This window comes from Scyliorhinus torazame, chromosome 3, assembly GCF_047496885.1.
Source record: "Scyliorhinus torazame isolate Kashiwa2021f chromosome 3, sScyTor2.1, whole genome shotgun sequence".
NCBI lineage: Eukaryota > Metazoa > Chordata > Chondrichthyes > Carcharhiniformes > Scyliorhinidae > Scyliorhinus > Scyliorhinus torazame.
Genome location: NC_092709.1, coordinates 82,439,092 through 82,462,118, shown reverse-complemented (window position 1 = coordinate 82,462,118; position 23,027 = coordinate 82,439,092).

Genomic DNA, 23,027 nt, shown 5'->3' with positions numbered 1-23,027 from the left:
CTCCCATAGTCCAAAGATGTGCGGGTTAGGTGGATTGGCCATGCTAAATTGCCCATAATGTCCAAAATTGCCCTTAGTGTTGGGTGGGCTAACTGGGTTGTGGGGATAGGGTGGAGGTGTGGACCTTGGGTAGGGTGCTCTTTCCAAGAGCCGGTGCAGACTCGATGGGCCGAATGGCCTCCTTCTGCACTGTAAATTCTATGACTCTATGAGAGGAGATAATTGGAGGAGTGCAGAGATCTCAGGTGACTGTAGGGCTGGAAGAGGTTACAGAGGGATTTGAAAACAAGGATGAGAATTTAAAAATTGAGACATACCTTCATGGGAGCCAAGAAGGTTAGCCAGTACAGGGGTGATGAATGAACTGGACATGATGCAAAGTAGGCTATCCAGTTAGTTACCTTCACACTTATGTAATTTAAGTTTAAGATCCTTGATTGTGATTGGAGTATGTTGTTTTCAAACTTAATTGTACTATGATGATTATTTCCCAGTAGATATTTTACTATGAGATTACTAATCAACCCTGCCTCATTACATTGTCTAAATTGTATTATCCCTAGTTGGTTCCACAGTATATTGCTCCACTAAACTGTCACAATAACATTTTAGAAAGGCGTCTTTCAGAACACCTTTGGAAATTTGATTGGTCCAGTCTATATTGTTAGGGGCCAGGGTTTAGAAAACTCCAAAGTATATCATGGAGTCCACCTGACCTACAACTATTTATCGATTTTGGTTATGATGAGCACAAGGGCCTGCCTTTCATGTATTATTCAGTAGAGGCCTTAAGCACTTTTAATCAAAACAAGCTTTATTCTACGAATTTAATTAACATTTTTATAAACACACACAGGAAGCATTTTTATCAACTACAAACATAAATACCCCACACAGCTACAGTAATCTATGTATAACTCTTAATAAATTTCCCCCTTAACTGTTCCAATTAAACAACAAGATCCCATAAACCAGTACCCCCTTTTCAAAAGGTGTGGCCCAGCACACAACACTGAAGACCTGGTATGGATGCTCTTGTTTCCTTTCCAAAACAGCAGGCTTGAATTCCTTCCAGAAAGCAACTGTTTATTTTAAGTTATCAAGGCGGCTGGAAACAGCTTTTAAAATGAAGATAGAGACACTCCAAGATACTTCTCTTTCTGAATAGAGCAGTGGAAATGAAAGCAAAATCTCAGTTCCACAAACAAGCCCCAAACCAAAGGCAAAGTAAAGCTCCCAGAGCCACAGCCCAGCTACACCCACACAATGACATCACTGAACCCATGTGATAAGACAAAACATTTCTTAAAGGGACTCACATGCCAATATGAAGATTAAACTCCACCACAACTAATACATAGACTTTGTTGAAAACTCCAATAATGTATTGTTTAATGCTTTTTCTAATGGTGTAGCTACTGTTAGGGGCCATAAATGTCCCCAGCAGAATTTTCTGACTCTTATTTTTCTTAATTTCCATGCTTACTGATGCTACTTCCTATTTTTCTGAGCCAAGATTCTTTCTCACTAATGTCCGTTATGTCATCTGTTATTATCAGGGCTATTCCTTCTCATTTCCATCTGTCTTTTTGAAATGTTATGTACTTTGGAATAGTTATTTCATAACATTGCTCACCTTGTAACCATGTCAACGTAATGGTGAACAGATCCAAATCATTTACCTCTATTTGCGCTCCTAATTAATCCAACTTATTGTGGATGTTCCATGCATTCAGATAATGTGACTTAAATGTTAATTTTTTTACTACTATTTCCGACATGGATCTTATTCTCTGGTGCACTATTACTCTTAAACACTCTGCCCCTTTCTTTCCCACAATTAGTCTTTACCCACATTGATATATGTTCCTATTGCCTCAACATTGATCTTTGGATTTCCAAATCTCCTTCATCTAAACCTTCCAACTTTGTTAGTTTACAGCTATTTCTCCCTACTCTGATCATATCTTCTAGATATCATAGAATTTACAGTGCAGAAGGAGGCCATTTGGCTCACCCTAGGAATGTGCACCCTACCTAAGCCCACACCTGCACCCTATCCCCACAACTCCACACTGTCCCCTTAACCCCACCTAACCGCTTTGGGACACTAAGGGCAATTTAGCATAGCCAATCCACCTAACCTGCACATCTTTGGACTGTGGGAGGAAACCGGAGCACGCGGAGGAGATCCACTCAGACACGGGGAGAACGTGCAGACTCCCCAGAGGCAGTGACCCAAGCCGGGAATCAAACCTGGGACCCTGGAGCTGTGAAGCAACCGTACTAACCACTGTGCTACTGTGCTGCCCTTAAATGCTCTCTGATATTTCCAGACTCTGTTCCTTCCTACCACACACTGGTTACCATTATCAATATCACTATCCTGCACTATTGCTTTGTTTTTTTCTGTTTAACTTGCCAAATCTCTCACATGAACCCTCTCCCACTCCCATCCAACTGTTTTTCTGTGAACCTCCCTCCCTACAGCTCAAATTAAATGACTCATCCAGCAACTGGTCCCAGTACAGTTCAATTAAAGACTGTCCCAATAGTACTGTTCCATCTTTTCCCTGCACTGGTGCCAGTGCCCCACAAATTGAAGCCCATTTCTCCCACATCAGTCTTTGAGCTTTGCATTCAACTCTGCTTTTATGTACCTATGCCAATTTGCTCATGACCCAGGTAATAACCCAAAGATTATTACTTTTGTTGTTCTGCTTTTTAATTTAGCTTCTAGTTGCTCATTCGTCCTCAGAACAACCTTCGTCTCAGTTCTACGTATGTCGTTGGTACACATGTGCACCATAATAGCTGGAACGTTCCCCTTCCATTCCAAGTTCTTTTCCAGCCCAGAGGAAATATGTTCTTAACCCTGGCACTGGGCTGGCAGCATGTCCTTCTGTACTCACGTTATTGGCTGCAGTGAGCTTTATCTATCCTACCAGCTCCATTGCCCCCTATTACAACTACATTTGTTTTTACTCCCCCTACTTGAATGGCTCTCTGCACCAGGGTGTCATAGTCAGTTTGCAAATTCACCCTAAAGCCATATCTGTTATTTATACAAGCTGCAAGAACCTGTTGAAACATTTTCAGGGGCTGAGGTTACTCCATTTGTACCCTCTGGAACCCATACCTACCTCACACACAGTGTTGGATCCTTCTGTTTAAACCCTGTTTGATCCATGGAAGATGAATGTACCTGTGATTTTAACGCAGCCTCAATGTTTAAGGCAAAGTAGCTTGCACGTGGCCTGTGCCTTTAAATTCAAGCAGAGGATTGCAGTAACAGTAAACATCAGTGCTATGAGAGGGAGATGTTAGGAAATTGGTTCTTGCAATGGGGTCGAAGATGTAGCAGGCAATTTAGAGGTTCTAGCATGGAGTCAGAGGGATATTCCCACATCTGGCCTGAGTTACAGTGTCCCATTCAGACTTATGGTCGTTAGTGGAATACACAGGATGCCCCTGTTCAGCAAGGATGAGTCACTCAAGATCTATTGTCCTTCAGGACACTCCTGTCTAACCAGCTTTCGCCCATTACAGAGTTTGATGGTCTCATTGCCCGTCAATGGGAGGTTAGTTGCATATCAATAGCATGGCTCTGTCTCTTTGTATAAATGGGAGGGAAATCAAACAGTCAAGATAATGCTGATGGGCTCAAGTCTGGGAACCCTAGGAGAGAACCTTTGTTTGAGAGGCTAGGCAGAGCTCAGAAGGGAGAGAAAGAATTCTGTTCTGAACAGGTGAAGAGCAGGATTTGAAAAGCCACTGAGAGAGGCCATGAAAAAATGTCCCAGAGAAATGTTTTCGAAAAAGGTTCTAAAGGAACTTGGCTAACAGCAGAAAATTGCTTAAAAAATACAAGTCATCTTTGCCTTCCTGTGTAAGTGGAATGAAAATTGTATGTTCATTTGAAATGATGTTTAATGGGACCTTGTGTGTTAAGGTTAATAAACTACCTGTAATTGTTAGGGCTGAAGTTTATAAATTTAAATACTGTATTTCTTTTTTTTAAATAAAGTTTGCTTATAAAACAACCAAGCCCTATTTCTTATGATATCACTCCTGGAACGAAATCGATCTTTCCGTACCTCCTTACAAATTTAGAAATGTTATGGTTCTGGTCCAGTCTCTTCGCCACTGTTGAGAGCTGACCAGGTGGCCATAATATTAGTGATGACTCAGTTTGACTGACTCGGCTGGCGGGCAATGAACTGACTCTAAATGCTGGGCTTTGCTGGTAACCAGTATTGATTGGCTATGGTCCTACTGGCATGTTTCCTAGAGTCACAAGACTGATTGTGTCATTCCAATTTTGGTTCTGAAGCCTGGATGGAGGAATTCCAACTCTCTCTCTCTTTTTCAAATATCTGATGAATTCTCTCTAGAAATTTTGTGTAAGAACTCTCTCTCTCAAGAACTGGCTGTGCAAGCAGAATCCAGAAACAGATATCTCTCTTTCTGGAAAAACATGCTGTATTCCAGAGATTTTAAACCATATTCATACTGTGAAGGAAGTGCACCCAAAGGACACATTATCTGAAGCAAGGACCTTTTCACCTTAATTCTTATTATTTACCAACTTTCCTTCCCCCGTCTGTTTCTGTCTGTCTTGTGTGTGTGGGTAGGGAGTGGGTCACTTAAGGGGAGTTAGGTATTCATTCACTGTCCACTAGTTGTTTTATTGTGTATTCGATAGTTGTTCTGGTTATAAATTAACAGGTATTGTATGTAAACTTACAAACCTGGTGACTGTAATTATTGGACAGCCAAGGGCCAAAGATTTTGTGTATTTTCATTAGAAATATTGGTTAATTCACTTGTGTTGTTACTCTGAGATGAGTGAGACTGAAATTGACCGTGCACTTGCCCAGGATGTCGTAACATCAGTCACACCCTCCTGCCCCTGGCCACAAACCAAATCAGAAGTATCTAGCTTAAGGATGTGACTGCCTCCTGAACAATATGTCCCTGACCCTGATGCATTGAAGTATCTGAAACTCAGATGTTAGCTCATTAACTCTGAGCTGATGTTCCTTGAGCTGCAGACACTGCAGATGTGTTTGCAGTGGATTACCCTAGCATCCACAACCTCCTACATGCTGCAGCTGCAATACAACATCTTACCCTGCCACTTCCATTGTGGTTTATTAAACTAATTAGAGTTCAAGTTCAGAAATATCACTTAATTGTTATGTGTAGTTATATTAAGTAGCTTAATTAGTTTAGCCATAAATTTAATGTAATACTGCTATCTCTCCAGTATTTGTGTAAACTACTGCCCATGTTTCTCGGGATAAAATCTTAAAACTCGCTAATCACCTATTTGCTCTCCTAATTAATGCCTTTGAACATTCACTAGATACTGGAGCTGAACAAAGGCAGAGTAGCAGAACATCCATCCGCCTCTCCAAAGAATTCATGTCTTCACCAAATTCCAAAATTAATACTCATAACTCTTTGCACTCAAGCCCTATCATCACCACTCTGTGCTCTCACTCTGTGCTCAAAAAACCTGTCTGCTTTTATAAAGGGCTGGTGACTCTCATCCAGCTGCAACTGCTATGTCATCTTTCTGCTACAGTAATTACCACACATTCAGACAACCACTTTCAAATGATTGACAGATAACTGCCACTATCAGGCAGTTTATGTTAAAGTAATCTTTTTAAGTAGCTTGCAGTTTTAAAGTGTTAAGTCAGTGCTTGACTGTTAATCTAAATTACAGCTGAAAAAAACCCAGAGACTTTCCACATGCACCAAATTCCCAAGTTAGCACTGACTTTTCATCACACTTAGGTCGTATTGCCTCCATTCTGTGCTCCCACTCTTTCACTTCCTCTCATAGTTTCTGGTGACTCTATCATGTTATTTATGTTTTGTATCAGAGTTTCCGTCACCATTAATTGGATGTTTAAAAAAAAGCAACGAGGTATAATGCAAGAATCAGAAGTGAGGCACTCTGCTGGAAAGGTACAAATAATTTTGAAATCATGACATTTTTTTCAGGAACTGAGGTTTATATGGTTCAAAGTAAGATTTGGAAAACAGCGAATACATTAAAATTGTAGATTTCACAATAATATGGATATACATACCTACAAAGTGTTTTTGTTATGTCTTTGAATAACTTTATTAATGTTTTTACATGGAGATCCCGATTTTTGGCTTGACTTTTTCACCCAGCTTTAAGTTTCTGTTAGCAGAAGGCATTTGGCTATTATAGATGTGATGAGCCAATCTGTGATATTGTCTAAGCAAGTGCATGATACATAATTTCCCAGAACTGACTACCACTTTGTCAGCCCAACTGAAATAATGGTTTTGATATTAATCCCCTCATGACTCGCAAGAGATGAGTTAATTTTAAAATGTAGAATATGCAATTAAGAAATAGGAGCAGGCATCGGTCATTTGATCTTCGGTACTTGCCCCACCCTTCAGTAAGACCGTGGCTGTTCATCTTCCTCAACTGCACCTTCCTGCATTACCCTATGGGCAGAATTTTATGTTCGCCCGCTATTGCCTTTTTAGGCAGTGGTGGCTTAAATTATTTAGATAGCCTACCCACTGGGTGCCTACCTGCCCTTGAGCCCAAGTAAGGCCCCTAATTGGCCAATTATTGACCTCATAAGGACTGTTTCCCACCCAGCCGCAATTTCCAGGCTGGCGGGAAGAGTCAAGCAGCAGGGGGAAGCCAAAAAGTGACCTATTCAAGCCTCAGGTGGGAAGGGGGCATGGGGTGCTTTATCAGCAGCCCCTTTTGAAATATAGTAAAAAGAAAAAGGAGCTGATTTGCAGCACTCTTTGTGGGTGAGCAGAAAAAAGACAACTCCCTTGTACTCCTCAAGGAAACCTTTTGGTCTCCCATCTGCCAATGGCAACCTCGTACCCTAACCCCTCATTGCTCTTGCTGTCTTCCCATGCTATCTTGACCCTCTCCTCGTACCTTCACTACCCAGAAACAACATGTCCAATATTCCTCTTTTGCCTTTTAGCAGAATACAAGAACATCGAAATAGGAGAACTCCACTTCATCCCTCATACGACCTCTGCCGTTCAATTAGATTAGGGCTAAACTATGACCTTACACACATCTCCAAACTTGTTCTGCATTCCTCATAGTACTCTAGGTGTGGTCCAACCAGGGCTTTGTATAGCTGAATCCAGACCTCTACCTAATTGTATCCTCATCCTCTAGATATAACGGCGAGCATTCCATCCACTCTTTGATTACTCTTGCACATGTTCATGACATTATAATGATCTATTTACTTACATTCCCAAGACTCTTCTCACTTTTCACCATTTGGAAAGTACCTTGTTCTATCCTTCTCTGCTGAAATTCACTAAAATTCATTTGCTGTAACTTTTCCCATTCACTTTATATGTTGGGCTGTAAAGTCTGAACTCCAGGGCATTTAGGGAGGTGGGGGTAAAAAGTTGCACATGGGAACCTCCTCCGCCAGCCCTGGAAGTTTCCAGGTAACGTTTTCCCTGCACTGGAAAACAATAGAACCAATAGAACATGAAATTTCTATTGCAAATCTCAGATGGTCATAACCGAGTTACATCACACGTTTTCCAGAAAAAGTCAGAAGAATTAGAACCACTTCTAGCTTCTGGACACCTATTATGCAGATCCATAACGATCCCCCATGGGACTCCCTCCTACACAGAATCCTCAGGGGACTGGCCCCCAGCCCTCTAATTACACCCCCTATGGGACTCCTCCACCCCCCATTTCCCAGGAGCACCCCAAAGCCCCAATTACCCCCGTAAGACTCCCCACACCCCCAAGGGACTACACTACCTGATGGGAACTCCCCAACCCATGGGATTCCCCCCACTCACCACATGACACTTACCAGCCTCCCCATGTGGACATCTGTTCCAGGCCCAACTCTCCACTGCACTGCGCAGGCCCCCTTGTTGCCTGGTCCGACTGCCGACCTCCACTCCATCCCCTGGCAGCCCTCTCACCTCCATCCCCATCCACACCCGCCCAAAAGCCCTACCCAACCCAATCCATGAAATCCTACCTACTTACCTCATACATTTGCATTCTCCCTGCCTTGTCAAGGGCCTTTAGACCTGGCTGGACCTTTCAACCTCACTGATTTATAGCAGCTAGTGTTGTAAACAAGGGGTATGGCTTACGTACCTGTGACTCTACAGCCCTCGTGCTAGCCCCAGGGATGCACTGCACTGCCTAATTCTTGGTCCGACCTGGAATCCAGGATTGCTGCATTCATGGTAGGAATATTCGAGCAGAGTGGCAATTCAACTCAATTCACAACTCGATTGGAAGTTGTGGTCCATAAATATCTCTCTGGAATTTTATACTTCCATCTTTATTTTTATTCTTTCATAGGATGTGGGTGTCACTGGTAAGGCTGATATTTATTGTCCATCTCTATTTAGACTTGAGAAAGTGGTAGTCAGCCACCTTCTTGAACCACTGCAGACCACTTGCTGTTAATACACCCACAGTGCTGTTAAAAGGATAATTCAAAGACTTTGACCCAGAGACAGTGAAGAAACAGTGATATAGTTCCAAGACAGGATGGCATGTGGCTTGGAGGTGAACTTGCAGGTGATGGTGGTCCCATTCATCTGCTGCCCTTGCTCTTCTAGATAGTGGAGGCCATTGGTGAGGTTCTTCAGCGCATCTTCTAAATACTATACATTAGTGCTACTGTGCGATGCTGGTGGAGGGAGTGAAGTTGGTGAATGAGGTGCCCTTCGAGCAGGATGCTTTGTCTTGGATGAAGTTGTGATACTTGTTGCATATGGACAGGGACTACTTCAGTATCTGTGGAGTTGTGAATGGTGCTGAACATTATGCAATCATCTGCAAACATCCCCACTTCAGACATTACAATGGAGAGAAGGTCATTGATGAAGTAGCTGAAAATGGTTGGGTCCAGGACACTACGCTGAGGAACTCCTGCAGTGATTCCCTGGGATTGGGATGATTGGTCTTCAACACCACAACCATCTTCCTTTGTGCTAATCATGACTGCAACCAGTGAAGACTTTCTCCCCCCCCCGTTGCCGATTCCCATTTACTTCAGTTTTGCTAGGACTCCTTGATGCTACACTCTGCAAATGCTGCCTTGATGTCAAGGGTGTTCACTCTCACCTTACAATGCTGTTTACCTTTGTGTCATTAGTAAAATTGGGTTGTAGCTGTCTGTCCCATCATTTGAATCATCAATAAATACAGTGAATAGTTGGAGTCCCAACATAGATAAGAGACGTGATTCTCTGTCCCGCCAGCCCTGTTTTCCAGTGCGGCATGCCCTCGCAGGCAGCGGGATCCTTCATTCTGGAGCCGGCCAATGGGGTTTCCCATTGTGGCCATCGCACGTCATTGGGAAACCCCATTGGAGGATCACGCTGACAGAGAATTCCGCTGCAGATGTGCGAGACATCATTAGCCACATGCTCCCAATTAAGAGTACTCGTCCATCGTGCCTACTCTCTGTCTCCTGCCACACAGCCAATTTCCTAACCAGGCCAATAATTTGACTTATATTTCATGAATTTCAAGTTTATCCGTGGAATTTTAGGGGCTGGGGGGTTAGTGAATCAATCAAGGGTTTTTTCTCACCTGAAGAATTTATGGGCCGATGCGGTGCTTTTGCAGGAGAGGGATCAGACTAGGCTTCAGGAAGACTGGGTGAGCCAGGTGTTTTTCTCGGACTTTGATAGCAGGGCCTGGGGGTGGAGTGGGGGGGGGGGCAATTTTAATTAATAAAAGGGCCTGTTTTCTGGCACAAAGAGTCATGGAAGATCAGGGAGGTCGATATAATGTAGCCAATGGGACTATGGAAGATAAGGTAGTGGTGTTGGTTAATGTGTACGCCCCAAACTGGGATGATGTAACATTCATGAGGAGACTGTTGCATAGAACATACAGTGCAGAAGGAGGCCATTCGGCCCATCGAGTCTGCACCGACCCACTTAAGTCCTCACTTCCCCGTATCCCAATAACCCCTCCTAACCATTTTTTGGACACTAAGGGCAATTTATCATAGACAACCCACCTAACCTGCACGTTTTTGGACTGTGGGAGGAAACCGGAGCATCCGGAGGAAACCCACGCAGACACGGGGAGAACATGCACACTCTGCACAGACAGCTGCAATACCAGACTTGGATGCGCATCAGTTGATCTTCAGGGGAGACTTGAATTGTGTTTTGAATCCGAAACTCGACCGGTCTAAGTCAAAGTCATTGGCTTCATCGGGGGAAGCAAAGGTGCTGTTGGTGTTTATGGAGGAGATGGGGTTGGGGAGGTGAATCCGTGGAGGTTTTTGCACCCTGGGGAGTAAGGAATTCTCTTTTTGTCCCCTGTACATAAAGTATAGTTGAGGATTGATTTATTTTTTCTGATGGGAAAGTCTCTTCTGCCTGGGCTGAGAAAAGCTGAATACTCCGTGATAGTCATCTTGGGTGCGATTCTCCGACCCCCACCGGTTCGGAGAATCGCCGGGGGCTGGCGTGAATCCCGCCCCCGCCGGTTGCCGAATTCTCCGGCACCGGATATTCAGCAGGGGCGGGAATCGGGCCGCGCCGGTTGGCAGGAAAGGCCTTTGGCGCCACGCCAGCCGGGGCCGAAGGGACTCCGCCGGTCGGCGGAAGTCCACGCATGCGCGGGGGTCACTTTTGCATCGGCCATCGCGGAGGCTATGGCCGAGGCGGAAGGAAAAGAGTGCCCCCACGGCACAGGCCCGCCCGCGAGTCGGTGGGCCCCGATTGCGGGCCAGACCACCGTGGGGTCACCCCCAGGGGCCAGATCGCCCCGGAGCCCTCCTGCGCCGCCAGTCCCACCGGTAAGGTAGGTGGTTTGATTCGCCGGCGGGACTGGCATGACAGTAGCGGGACTTCGGCCCATCGCGGGCCAGAGAATCGCCGGGGGGGGGGGGCCCGCTGACCGTCGTGGCGCGATTCCCGCCCCCGCCAAATTTTCAGTGCCGGAGAATTCGGCAGCTGACGGGGGCGGGATTCTCCAACCCGGCGGGTGGTCGGAAAATCCCGCCCCAGATTGGGTGGGGGGGGGGGGGGGGAATTTGGGCCCATTTTGGATGTCAAGGCGTGGAGTGAGGCCCTGTACATCCTCATGTGCGAGGCTTGGTTTAATCCAACTCAAAGTAGCTTATAGGGTGCACCTGACTAGGTAGCATATCAGGCACAACCAGAATTAGTTGTTTCTTTGCAGGGGTGGAAGGCAAGTACGAGCGCTGGTCAAGTTGCCTGGCCAATCATGTGCACAATTTTTGGTCTTTCCCCAAGTTTATGAGCGTTTAGGTCTCCTTCTGTAGCACCACATCAGCAATTTTGAAAATTGAACTGGTGCCCCGCTCCGTGGCCGTACTTGGAGTGTTAGACTCACTGGAACTGCAGACGGGCGCGGGGGCCAAAATCCTAAAATCAGAACAAAGGAAGTAAATTGAAAAGTAGGACCTCACAGGCAATGATCTCAGGATTACTACCAATGCCACATGCTAGTCAGACCAGAAATAGCAGGATATCTTAGATGAATATGCGGCTGAAGATATGGTGTGAGGGGGAGTAGTTCAGATTCCTGGACATTGGAACCGGGTCAGGGGAGGTGGGACAAGTACAAACTGGATAGGTTACACCTGGGCAGGACCAGGACTCATGTCCGAGGGGAAGTGTTTGCTAGAGTGGCTGGGGAGGGTTTAAATTAAAATGGTCGGGCGATGGGAACCTGTGAAGGGAGTCAGAGGAGGCGGAACCACAGACAAAAACAAAGGCAGAAAGGGGAATAAGAAATGTAATAGGCAGACAAATCAACGGCCAGAATCAAACAGGGCTGCAGTGAAAAATAATAGGAACGGGGCAAGGAATGCTAAAAGGACAAGCCTTAAGGCTTTTTGTCTTAATGCATGGAGCATTTGCAATGAAGTGGATGAATAAATCGTGAATATGGACGTAAACGAGTATGATATAGTCAGATTACAAAGACATATCTGCAGGGTGACCAGGGATGGGAATTGAACATATAGGGGTATTTAGTATTTAGGAAGGACAGGCAAAAAGGAAAAGACAGTGGGATTGCATTGCTGCTTAAAGAGGAAATTAACGTCATAGTGAGGAAGGATATTAGCTTTGACAATGTGGAATCTGTATGAGTAGAGCTGAGCAACATCAAGGAGAAAAAACATTAGTGGGGGTTGTATATAGACCCCCAAACTGTAGTGACGATGTTGGGAATGGCATTAAACAGGAAAGTAGAGACAGATGCGATAAAGGAACATCTGTAATTATGGGTGACTTTAATTTGCATCTAGATTTGGCAAATCAAATTAGTAACAATACCACAGAGGAGGAATTCCTGAACTGGAAACAGAATAGTTTTCTGGACCAATAGATTGAGGAACCAATTAAAGAACAGGCAACCTAGTCTGGGTATTGTGCAATGAGAAAGGAATAATTGGCAATCTAATTGTGCGAGACTCCTTGGAGAGGAGTGACCATAAGACAATAGAATTCTTCATCAAGGTGGACTGGAATGTAGGAGATTCTGAGACTAGGGTCCTGAATCTAAATAAAGAAAACTATGATGGCAAGAGGTGCGAGTTGGCTATGATAGATTTGGGAATGTTACTCAAATGAATGATCGTGGATAGGCAATAGCAAACATTCAATGAGTGCATGGGTCATCTGCAACAATTGTTCATTCCTGTCGGGCACAAAAGTAAAATGGGAAAGGTGGTCAAACCATGGCTTTCAGGGGAAATTAGAGATAGTATTAGATCCAAGAAAGAGGCATAAAGATTGACCAGACAAAAACAGCAGACCCGAGGATTGGGAGCAGTTTAGAATTCAGCAAAGGAGGGCAGAGGAATTGACTAAGAAGGGGTAAATAGAGTGTGAAGTAAGCTTGTGGGGAACATAAAAGCTGACTGTAAAAGCTCCTCTAGGTATGTGAAGAGAAAAAGATTGTTGAGGGCAAAAGTAACTTTCGCAGTATTAATGTAAGCCTACTTGTGACAATAAAGATTATTATTATTTCTTTATTCGCATTGGCAATATCAGTGTTGTCAAATGGTGCACATTACTCCTGACCACCCACTTTTTCTGAATATAGTTATTAAACGTTTTTGTATTGATTTTAATCTCTCTTACAGGGCAGCATGGTAGCATTGTGGATAGCACAATTGCTTCACAGCTCCAGGGTCCCAGGTTCGATTCCGGCTTGGGTCACTGTCTGTGCGGAGTCTGCACATCCTCCCCGTGTGTGCGTGGGTTTCCTCCGGGTGCTCCGGTTTCCTCCCACAGTCCAAAGATGTGCAGGTTAGGTGGATTGGCCATGATAAATTGCCCTTAGTGTCCAAAATTGCCCTTAGTGTTGGGTGGGGTTACTGGGTTATGGGGATAGGGTGGAGGTGCTGATCTTGTGTAGGGAGCTCTTTCCAAGAGCCGGTGCAGACACGATGGGCCGAATGGCCTCCTTCTGTACTGTAAATTCTATTAGTTTCTTTTCCTGCTCCCTTTTTGTAGCTTTTACAATGTATTTTGTTCTTTGTGTCTTTCCCAGTCACCGAGATCTATTTTTTTTTTTGCATGCATCCTTTTCCTTTCAGTTATTTGTTAGCTCTTTTCTTTTTAGTTGCAATGAGTGTTGTTTTTTTTAAAAGGAGAGTTCTTGCTCCTGAGGGTTATAAACTGGTTCTGTAGGTGGGATTTTCCAGCCCAGCCCACCACTGGGGTTGTCTAGTGCTGCCAAACTCCAATGGGTGCTTGGCTGGGCTGCCAAATGTCCTGCAATGGGTCGCCATGACTAGGTGGGAAAATCCCAGCCTGCACCTTTTTTGAAAACCTCCCACTGATTTTTTGTTTTTTTACCCAGGTTACTGAGAACATTCTGTCTCATCTCATTGCAGTCAACTGCACCTGAATATAGAATCGTAGCAGCTGTATTTAAAAAAATAAAATATGTGGGTGAGGCGCAGGGTGGGGGGAGCTTGAATGTTTTTTTTCAAGCAGTTCATTCAGAGTTAAAAATTGTATGTCTTTTATACATTTTTCTATCATATTTCAATGGCACATTTCAATGTCCCTCATACTTCAGATAAAGTTAAATATTAATTTATAGAAATTAAGTTGATTAGATCTAATTTATTTCCATAAAACAATCACATTTCGCAATTAAAAACTATTAACACTGATAAAAATTGATCAATAGGCAGCAGCTTAGGTGGCTGCTGGGGAGGGGGAGTGCTCAGGCTGGATGGATAGAAGTTCTTAGGCCCTCTGTCCCTCCCACCACCTCACCCTCCCACTCACCAAACCCTCAAGGCCCCTCAGATCTTCAATGTCACCTCCAAATCTACTCACCCAGAATTCACCATAGGACGACCTCAGGAGCTGTATGGAGCTGAAAAAGTAAACTTTTAACAATCTAATCTAGCTCTCATTCATATACATTTGATACTGAAAAATAATCTCCAATACACAAGACCAACCCAACACTTTTAAATCTCTTCAAGTGGTTAATCTTTGATAAAACAAACTTCTATTTTGATCCCACATAAAAAAAGCTAATCCTTTGATAAAACTATCAAACTCTGACCTTGGAACTCCCTGCTGAGATATTAATATCTTTTGAAAATCAGGCAAGCATTCAAAATGGCATAATGATAGCCAATGGGAAATGTAAAAAAAAACTCTATTCTGCCTGCACCACCAAAGGCTACTGTTTTTGTCTTACCTGCACCTGTCTATCAATGCAGTCCAGCAGATGTTTTTTTTTCCATGTCACGCAAAGCTGCTGCTTAATTTTGGGTCCTTCCTTTGCGGCTTTGTTTTCTACCTTCCAATGACTGCCTTGTTGGTTTCTGCTCCATTCCTCACTTCCCCTCTCCTACCTCCTCCCTTTCCCCCATTCCCCCTTTTCCCGCTCCTCCTTCCTTTTCCTTTTTGTTTTGTGGTCTATCTTTTGATCCCCCCCTCCCCCCCTGCCCCGCTCTATTGACTGTTTGTAATAGACAGGTCTTGGAACACATTGGTGAATGGCTTCCAAGTCTTGTGGAAGCCCTCTTCTGACCCCCGGATGGCGAATTTTATTTTCTCCAGTTCGAGAAATTCCAACAGGTTGGACAACTGGACTGCAACTTTGGCTGTGCTGCTGATCACCAGCCGAGCAGGATTCATCAGCGGGCAATGAGGGAGACAAAGGCTAGGGCGTCAGCTCCCCTACCCATCAGAGACCCCGTTCGGTGACGCCGAAGACCGCCACTTTGGGCACGGCTCCACCCTCACCCCCACAACCTTGGACATTGCTTCAAAGAAGACTGTCCAGAACCCGACAAGTCTGGGGCATGCTCAGAACATATGGGTGTGGTTGGCCAGGCCTCCCTAGCATTTGTCCTCCAGGAAGAACCTGCTCATTTGGGTTCTGGTGCACCACCTTTAGCTTCATAGAACATAGAACATTCAGTGCAGAAGGAGGCCATTTGGCCCATCGAGTCTGCACTGACTCACTTAAGTCCTCACCCTATCTCCGTAACCCAATAACCCCTCCTAACCTTTTTGATCACTAAGGGGAATTTATCATGGTCAATCCACCTAACCTGCACGTCTTTTGGACTGTGGGACGAAAGCGGAGCGCCCAGGCGAAACCCACGCAGACACGGGGAGAACATGTAGGCCATGCACAGACAGTGACCCAGCGGGGAATCGAACCTGGGACCCTGGCGCTATGAAGCCACAGTGCTAAACACTTGTGCAAACGTGCTGCCCTTCATTAGGCTTAGCCTTGCGCATTTGGAGGTGGAGTTTGCCCTATCCAGTGCTTCGCTCCAGAGTCTCCACCCTTGTCTCATCCAGCGGAGAGCATGCCTCCTCCAACAGTCGCCCATACACGTCCCTGCAGTTCTCCCTCCCCGAGTCACCCGAGTGCAACAGCTCCTCTACCAGTGAGTGTCCCGGTGTTTCGTCATTTCCCTACGGAGGAAGTTGTTGATGGGTGTGTGGTGCAGCGTGTTCCCTTTGGGCAGTTGAAACCTCTCCGTCAGTTCTTCTAGCGTCGCTAGTCTGTCCATGTAAAAGTCACGAACTGTCTGTGTTTCCCCCTCCCCCCGCATCCTATCTCCACCTTCTAAAGGTGGCGTCCATTGTGGCCGACACGAACCAGTGATTGCTGCAGATGAGGGCCTTGGTGGACATTTCGGTCAGACTGAAGTGTTGCCGTAGCTGGTTCCATGTCCGGTCCGTGGCTATTACCACTTGGCCTGTTGAGTCCTTGGTTGGCAGGGATGGGAGCGCTGTTGTGGTCAGAGCTTAGAGGGATCCCGATGCAGGAGCTCTCATTCATCATCACCCATCCCCTCATTCTTTCTGTTGTGGCCGTCCAGTGGTAGTATTGTAGGTTTGGAAGGGCCAGGCCTCCCATGTTTCTTTTTCTCTGCAGGACTTTTTGGGAATCCTTGGATTCCCCCCACCCCCTTCCTCCCGACCACAACCACACAAATGCATGATCATGTAGATTGGTGTGGATCTGAACCGTAAGAGGACTCTGGGCAGCAAGTTCATCTTGATTGTCTGCACCCTCCCCGTCAGGGAGAGTGGGCGTGTGTCCCACCTCTGCAAGTTCTTTTTTACTTCCTCCACCAGACTTGTCAGGTTCCATTTGTGAATCCGTGTCCCGTCTTGGACAATTTGGATCCCCAGGTAGCGGAATTTTGTTCCCGGCTTGCTTGAAAGGCGGTCCCTCCAGCTCTGCCCCTCTCCCTTGCGGGTTCACTGGGAAGATTTCACTTTTGCTCAGATTGAGTTTGTCGCCTGAGAAGGTCTCAGACTCTTTCAGGAGCCTCATGATCCCTTCCATGCAGCTTTGGGAGTCTGAGACATAGAGGAGCAGATCATCTGCATAGAGTGAGACTCTTTGCTCTCTGAATCCTCTCTGGATCCCCTTCCAATTTTTCACTGTTCTGAGGGCGATCGCCAGTGGCTTGACTGCCAGGGCGAATAGGAACGGGGACAGAGGGCATCCCAGCCTTGTGCCCCTGTGCAGCTGGAAGTATTTAGTCTGCATGCTCACCATGGGAGTGCTGTCCAGAAGTTGCACTCATGTGGTGAAAACCCTGCTCCAAGCCCAAACCACTCCAGTAATTCTATGAGGTACTTCCACTCAACTCCGTAGAAGGTCTATTCTCCGTCCAGGGAGATGTCACTCCTGGTGTTCTCTCCCTGGATGGGGTCATTATCACATTTTACAGGCGCCTGATGTTCATTGTTACCTGCCTACCCTTGACAAAGCCCATCTTGTCCTCTGCGGCCAACTCTGGTCTGCAGCTCTCCAGTCGCTTCGCCAGGGTTTTGGCCAGTAATTTCACGTCTACATTGAGCAGCGAGATGAGTCTGTAGGACCCGCATTCGGTCGGATCTATGTTGGGTATCAGTGAGGTTGAGGTTTGTGCTAATGTTGGAAGCAGAGTGCTCGTTGCTAGCGAGTCTAGTGCGGCGCTAGTGCTGCCGCAAATGTTTTCTATAAGACCGCCGGAAATCCATCTGGACCCGACTCCTTTTCGGCCTGCATGGAGTTTATACTCTCCATGACTTCTCCCAGTTCTCATGGTGCTTACAGCCCCCGTTTACGATCCACTCCCCATGATTGGCACACCCAGTCCATCGAGGAGCTGCTGCATCCTCGAGTCCCACTAGGGAGGCTCGGAGGTGTACAGGCCCCTGTAGAAGGCCTCAAATGCTTTGATGAACTTTGCCGGCTCTGCTACTAGTCTGCCGTAGTTTTCCCTAATCTGTGCTATTTCCCTTGTGGCTGCTGCTTCCTCAGATGGTGAGCCAGCAAGTGGCAGGTTTGACTCTGTCTTAGTAAAAGGGCCCCCTTTTCTGGCGGAGTTGGTGGAGAGCCGGTCAAAGTCCATTTGTAGCTTTTTCCTCTCCACCAGAAGCTCTATGATTGGGGCTTCAGAGTATCACCAGTCCACCTCCAGTATGGAGTCAACCAGTTGTTGCCCAGCCACCCTCTCGTGCTTGTATTTACACACTTTATAAGCGATAATCTCACCCTTGACCTTCAGTGCCTCCCTTAGTAATGTACTCATCTGTGGCCTGTGACATTTTATTACAAAAAGCCTTGACGGCAAGGAGGGCCATGTCCAACTTCCATGGGGAGCATTGGGCTTGGCCCGTCTCCAACCTCACATCCACATAGTGTGGAGCGTGGTTGGAGATTGCCATCGTGGAGTATTTTGCTCTTACTATCCCTGGAAGCATCGCTTTCCCCACCACAAAGAAGTCAATGCGTGTATATACCTTGTGCACCTGGGAGATGAAGGAGAATTCCTTCTCTCCTGGGTGAACCTCCATGGACCCACTGCCTGCATCTGGTCCATAAATACATTTAGTTCCTTCGCCATATTTGCAGTCTTCCCCGATTTGGGGTTTTATCTGTCCATTCGTGGGTCCTGTACAGTTAAAGACACCCATATGATTAGTCGGTGCGTGTGTATGTCGGGGATTTCCGCCATGATCCTCTTTATGAAATCTGTGTTGTCCCAGTTGAGTGCGTACGCGTTGACCAGAACCACTGTTGCTCCTTCCAGGCCACTTCTGACCATGATGTACCGTCCCCCTGGGTCTGTAACCATCCTCACCGTGGTAAATGCTGTCCTCTTATTAAGCAGTATGGCTATCCCCCTAGCTCTCGTCCCATAGCAAGAATGGTATGATAGTCCCACCCAGCCCTTTCTTACCCACAGTCTGTCCTTTTCGCTCAGGTGTGTCTTTTGAAGGTAGACTAGGGCGGCACGGTAACACAGTGGTTAGCACTGTTGCTTCATAGCGCCAGGGTTCCAGGTTCGATTCCCGGCTTGGGTGGCTGTCTGTGCGCAGTCTGCACGTTTTCCCCGTGTCTGCGCGGGTTTACTCCGGGTGCTCCGGTTCCCTCCCACAAGTCCCGAAAGACGTGCTGTTAGGTAATTTGGACATTCTGAATTCTACCTCTGTGTACCCGAACAGGCACTGGAATGCAGCGACTAGGGGGTTTTCACAGTAACTTCACTGCAGTGTTGATGTAAGCCCACTTGTGACAATAAAGATTATTATTGTTATAAAAGCAAATTACTGCGGATGCTGGAATCTGAAACGAAGGAGAAAATGCTGGAAAATCTCAGCAAGTCTGCAGCATCTGTAGGGAGAGAAAAGAGCTAACGCTTCGAGTCCGATGACTCTTTGTCAAAGCTTTGTTTATTATTTGTTTTTTTTGTTTATTGTTTATTTTGTTTATTATTTTATTTATTTGTTTGTTTATTATTTGTTTATTATTATTATGTTGGCTTTCATACTTTTCAGGTGGGCGAAGACTCTGGACCTTTTCACTGGTCTGTTAAGTCCCCTGACATTCCAGATGACTATTCTAACGGGGGGGCGGTTTTCTGCACCCCCTCCACCCCCGCTGGATCAACCACACTTACCCTGTGGATGCGGCCTGCACTCCAGGGTTTCCCTTTGTTAGGAAGCCATCCAAGATGGCCACAGTTACTATACTCACCAAGAGGCCAGGCCCCTGCGCTTTGGGGTTTCCCTTTGTACAGGGGTCACGTAACATGGCCGCCACCAATGTGTATGCCATGTGGGTGAGCCCCTGCACCCCGGAGTTTCCGTCCGTTTGGGGACCCTCCAAAGTGGCGGCCTGCAGTTCCATTTCATTTCTTGTTGCCATGTGTGGCCTGTTGTAGCCAGCCTAGAACCCTTCACCCTCTTGTCCCTGTGCTCCCCCTATGGTTCTGCTTCTCCCCCTCCCTCCTCCCCTACTTACTGTTGCCCCCCCCCCCCGTTGTTCCCCCTCATGGCCAATCCACCTAACCTGCACATCTTTGGATTGTGGGGAAAAAACGGAGCACCTGGAGGCAACCCACGCAGACATCGGGAGAACGTGCAGACTCCCCACAGACAGTGACCCAAGTCGGGAATTGAACCTGGGACCCTGGAGCTGCAAAGCAACTGTGCTAACCATTGTGCTAACTTTGACTAGGGCCAACTGCATGACGGCCAGTGCTTCCGTGACTGCCACCCTGACCGCGGTAATTATGTCGACCTTGAAGTCCTCTTTGTGCTTCCTTAGCTCCCTGGTGAGGAACTTCTTCCATCCACCCTCTGGCGAGGAGGAGACAAGTGTGTGGCATCTTGGTCCCTCTCTTTCTGGTGTGGGCAGAGTTTCTTCGCCTCGTGAGTCCGACGCTCGCTTCCCCTGGCTTCTGTTGATTTTTGCCTCTTTTCAGCCTCTGGGGTTGCTCTTATTCGGCATCGGTCTTTGTATTTCGATTGGAGAGGGTGAGGGGATGCTTTTTTCCCTCTTCTGGTGGGCTGGTTGACAAAAAGAGGCTAATTTTGAATTCTTAGGAGGAGAGCCACCTTTCCTGCATCCAGTCAGCACATCCCTGTCTCCAGACGTCTAAGGCTTGAACCTTTTAAACACAATAAACAATGTCTATGCGAGGATTGGTTTCTATGCTTGCAGCTGCTCCAAGGAAATCATACTGATGCTCCCTGGGCAATTTCGTATTATTAGAAGAGCATGTGTGGTTTTGCTGGTAGTGTCGGCAAAAAAGATCATTTATACTTTTCAAGAATTCAGCAATTTCTTCACCCCTCTGGATCTGAGTTCTTATAGAATTATTTCCTGGAATTTCTGCTGTGTACTGCCCCCCCCCACTCCCACCGCTCCCCCACCGAGCTCCTGTACTTTATCTAACTGGAAAGTTCCCTCTCTGTACTGCTGCTAAATCAATGGATGCCCCACAACAACTGTTGCAAAGCCTAGAACCCCTCCATGCCAGTAATCAATAATCTGTACCAAGATTCAACTGTGGGCAGCACGGTAGCACAAGTGGATAGCACTGTGGCTTCACAGCGCCAGGGTCCCAGGTTCGATTCCCCGCTGGGTCACTGTCTTTGCGGAGTCTGCATGTTCTCCCCATGCTCCGGTTTCCTCCCACAGCCCAGAGACGTGCAGGTTAGGTGGATTAGCCATGATAAATTGCCCTTAGTGACCAAAAAGGTTAGGAGGGGTTATTGGGTTACAGGGATAGGGTGGAAGTGAGGGCTTAAGTGGGTCGGTGCAGAGTCGATGGGGCAAATGGCCTCCTTCTGCACTGTATGTTCTATGTTCTTGTTCTATGTTCAGATGTCGTCTTTGTGCTAACAAACCTCAAAACATCTGTCTAATATTGTTAAACTACAGAACTACCATTTCAGCTTTGACAAATCTTACGGCAACTCTGCTGCTCAAAACATGACTGCACTGGTGCTGAACCTCATGATGTCTGGTCTCTTGTACTGGCATTTAACCACTAATCTAATCGACCATGACCATCTTCTCACAAGCGTCCATTTTAATAAAGTTGTAAGGCAGAAGTGAAATAGCTTAACAATATTAAAGACATTGGGTGGCATTCTCCGTTTCTGGGACTAAGTGTTAATGCCAGGGCAGAATTCGTGGACTTTCACGACAGCAAAACTGGTGCCTAACCTGGACTGATTCAGCAACTGTGGAGGGGCTAGCACCGGCACCAGGTGGAACACAGCGCGGGATTCACCGGGCTTTGATTGACATTCGGGAGGCTGACAAGTGGCAGCCGCATATACACATTACAATCCCCACACACACTCATCCCAGCCAACAAGATGGCACTGGTTGTGCTGGAGTACGCCCATACAGCTGATGGGCTGGTTGGGACCAGAAGGCACCTAGAGGGGTGACCTTTGGGGACACCTATATGACCCATGGCCCTACCCATGGCCCTAAGTTCACAGTAGGCTGTCAGCGGTGTGCACAGCTGCATGGCAGCCTTGCCGGCTGTGGCAATGGTGTTCCATGCCCCTCCACCCCGACCACAAAACCCACCTCTTGGTCATTCCCCGCTACTACCCCGGACCTGGCAAAAGCCCCCCCGGCCAGTGCCAAAACTGTCAGAAAACTATGTCAATGATGGACGCTTTCCGTACCCCCTCTCTCTCCCTCAGCAGCCATGACGCCGGTTCCCCGATTTTTCAAAGCACAAGTGAACCACGCCGTCGGGAACCCAGCCCATTGGAGGCAGAGCATCGCGGAGGCCCCGTAGAATACCGGGTCTGGCCCGTTAATGACATGCAAACGGTGTTTACTGTACGTGCATTCTGAACGCATTGACGCCGCTGTCGAGGTGACGGAGAATTGCGATTTGGGGTCAAATCGGCGCCTGCTGCGATTTTGACACGGAACCTATTGTTCGCCCAATCGCGCTTCGCGTTTTGGCGTCAACAAATGGAGAATCCCGCCCAATTAGTTTAAGTTTTTGGTGGAACATAAGGTCAAAGTGCTTTCAAATATCCTAGAATGTTATGACATAAGGTGCTTTCTCAATCAGCATAAATCAATGATAGTTGTATTACATCTTGTTATAATACAGAACACCCTTGTAAAAACACAAACTCTAACTCTGAATAAGTAAAACCACAGGAAATCCACATTGTGTATACATGTAGAACAATATCAAAAAATGCACTGAAAGTTAGTGATCAAAAAAGCTGCCAGTACAAAAGAAAAGTCTAATTACACGCAAACACTCAAAATATATTCCTCAAAATTCCTTTGGTTGTACTTTTGGTTTCTTTGGTTCCTGAAGTGTCTAAAAATAAGGTTGAAGATATGCTTTGTAACACAATCAAAATGTAAAGTATTTATTTTCCCGATAATATAACTAAATTTGTCAATATAATTATTTTTTGCATCACTTGAGTGTGAAATGGTATTATTTTTGAGACCTGGCAGCTGAAGGCACTTAACAACTGCAAGTCTCAACAAACATCTGTTCCTCGCATTCTCAGTATGTCACAGTCTGAGTGTCTGCACTGTGGAGCAGTTCTCAGCATGCATTGGTTTCATTTTCAGCGGCTAAATTGTTCCCTGCTCCTTGAAGCCTGAGACTCTTGCAATGGTAATAAATGTGTTTGTTTTGGAGATCAAAATAAGCTCAAGAATA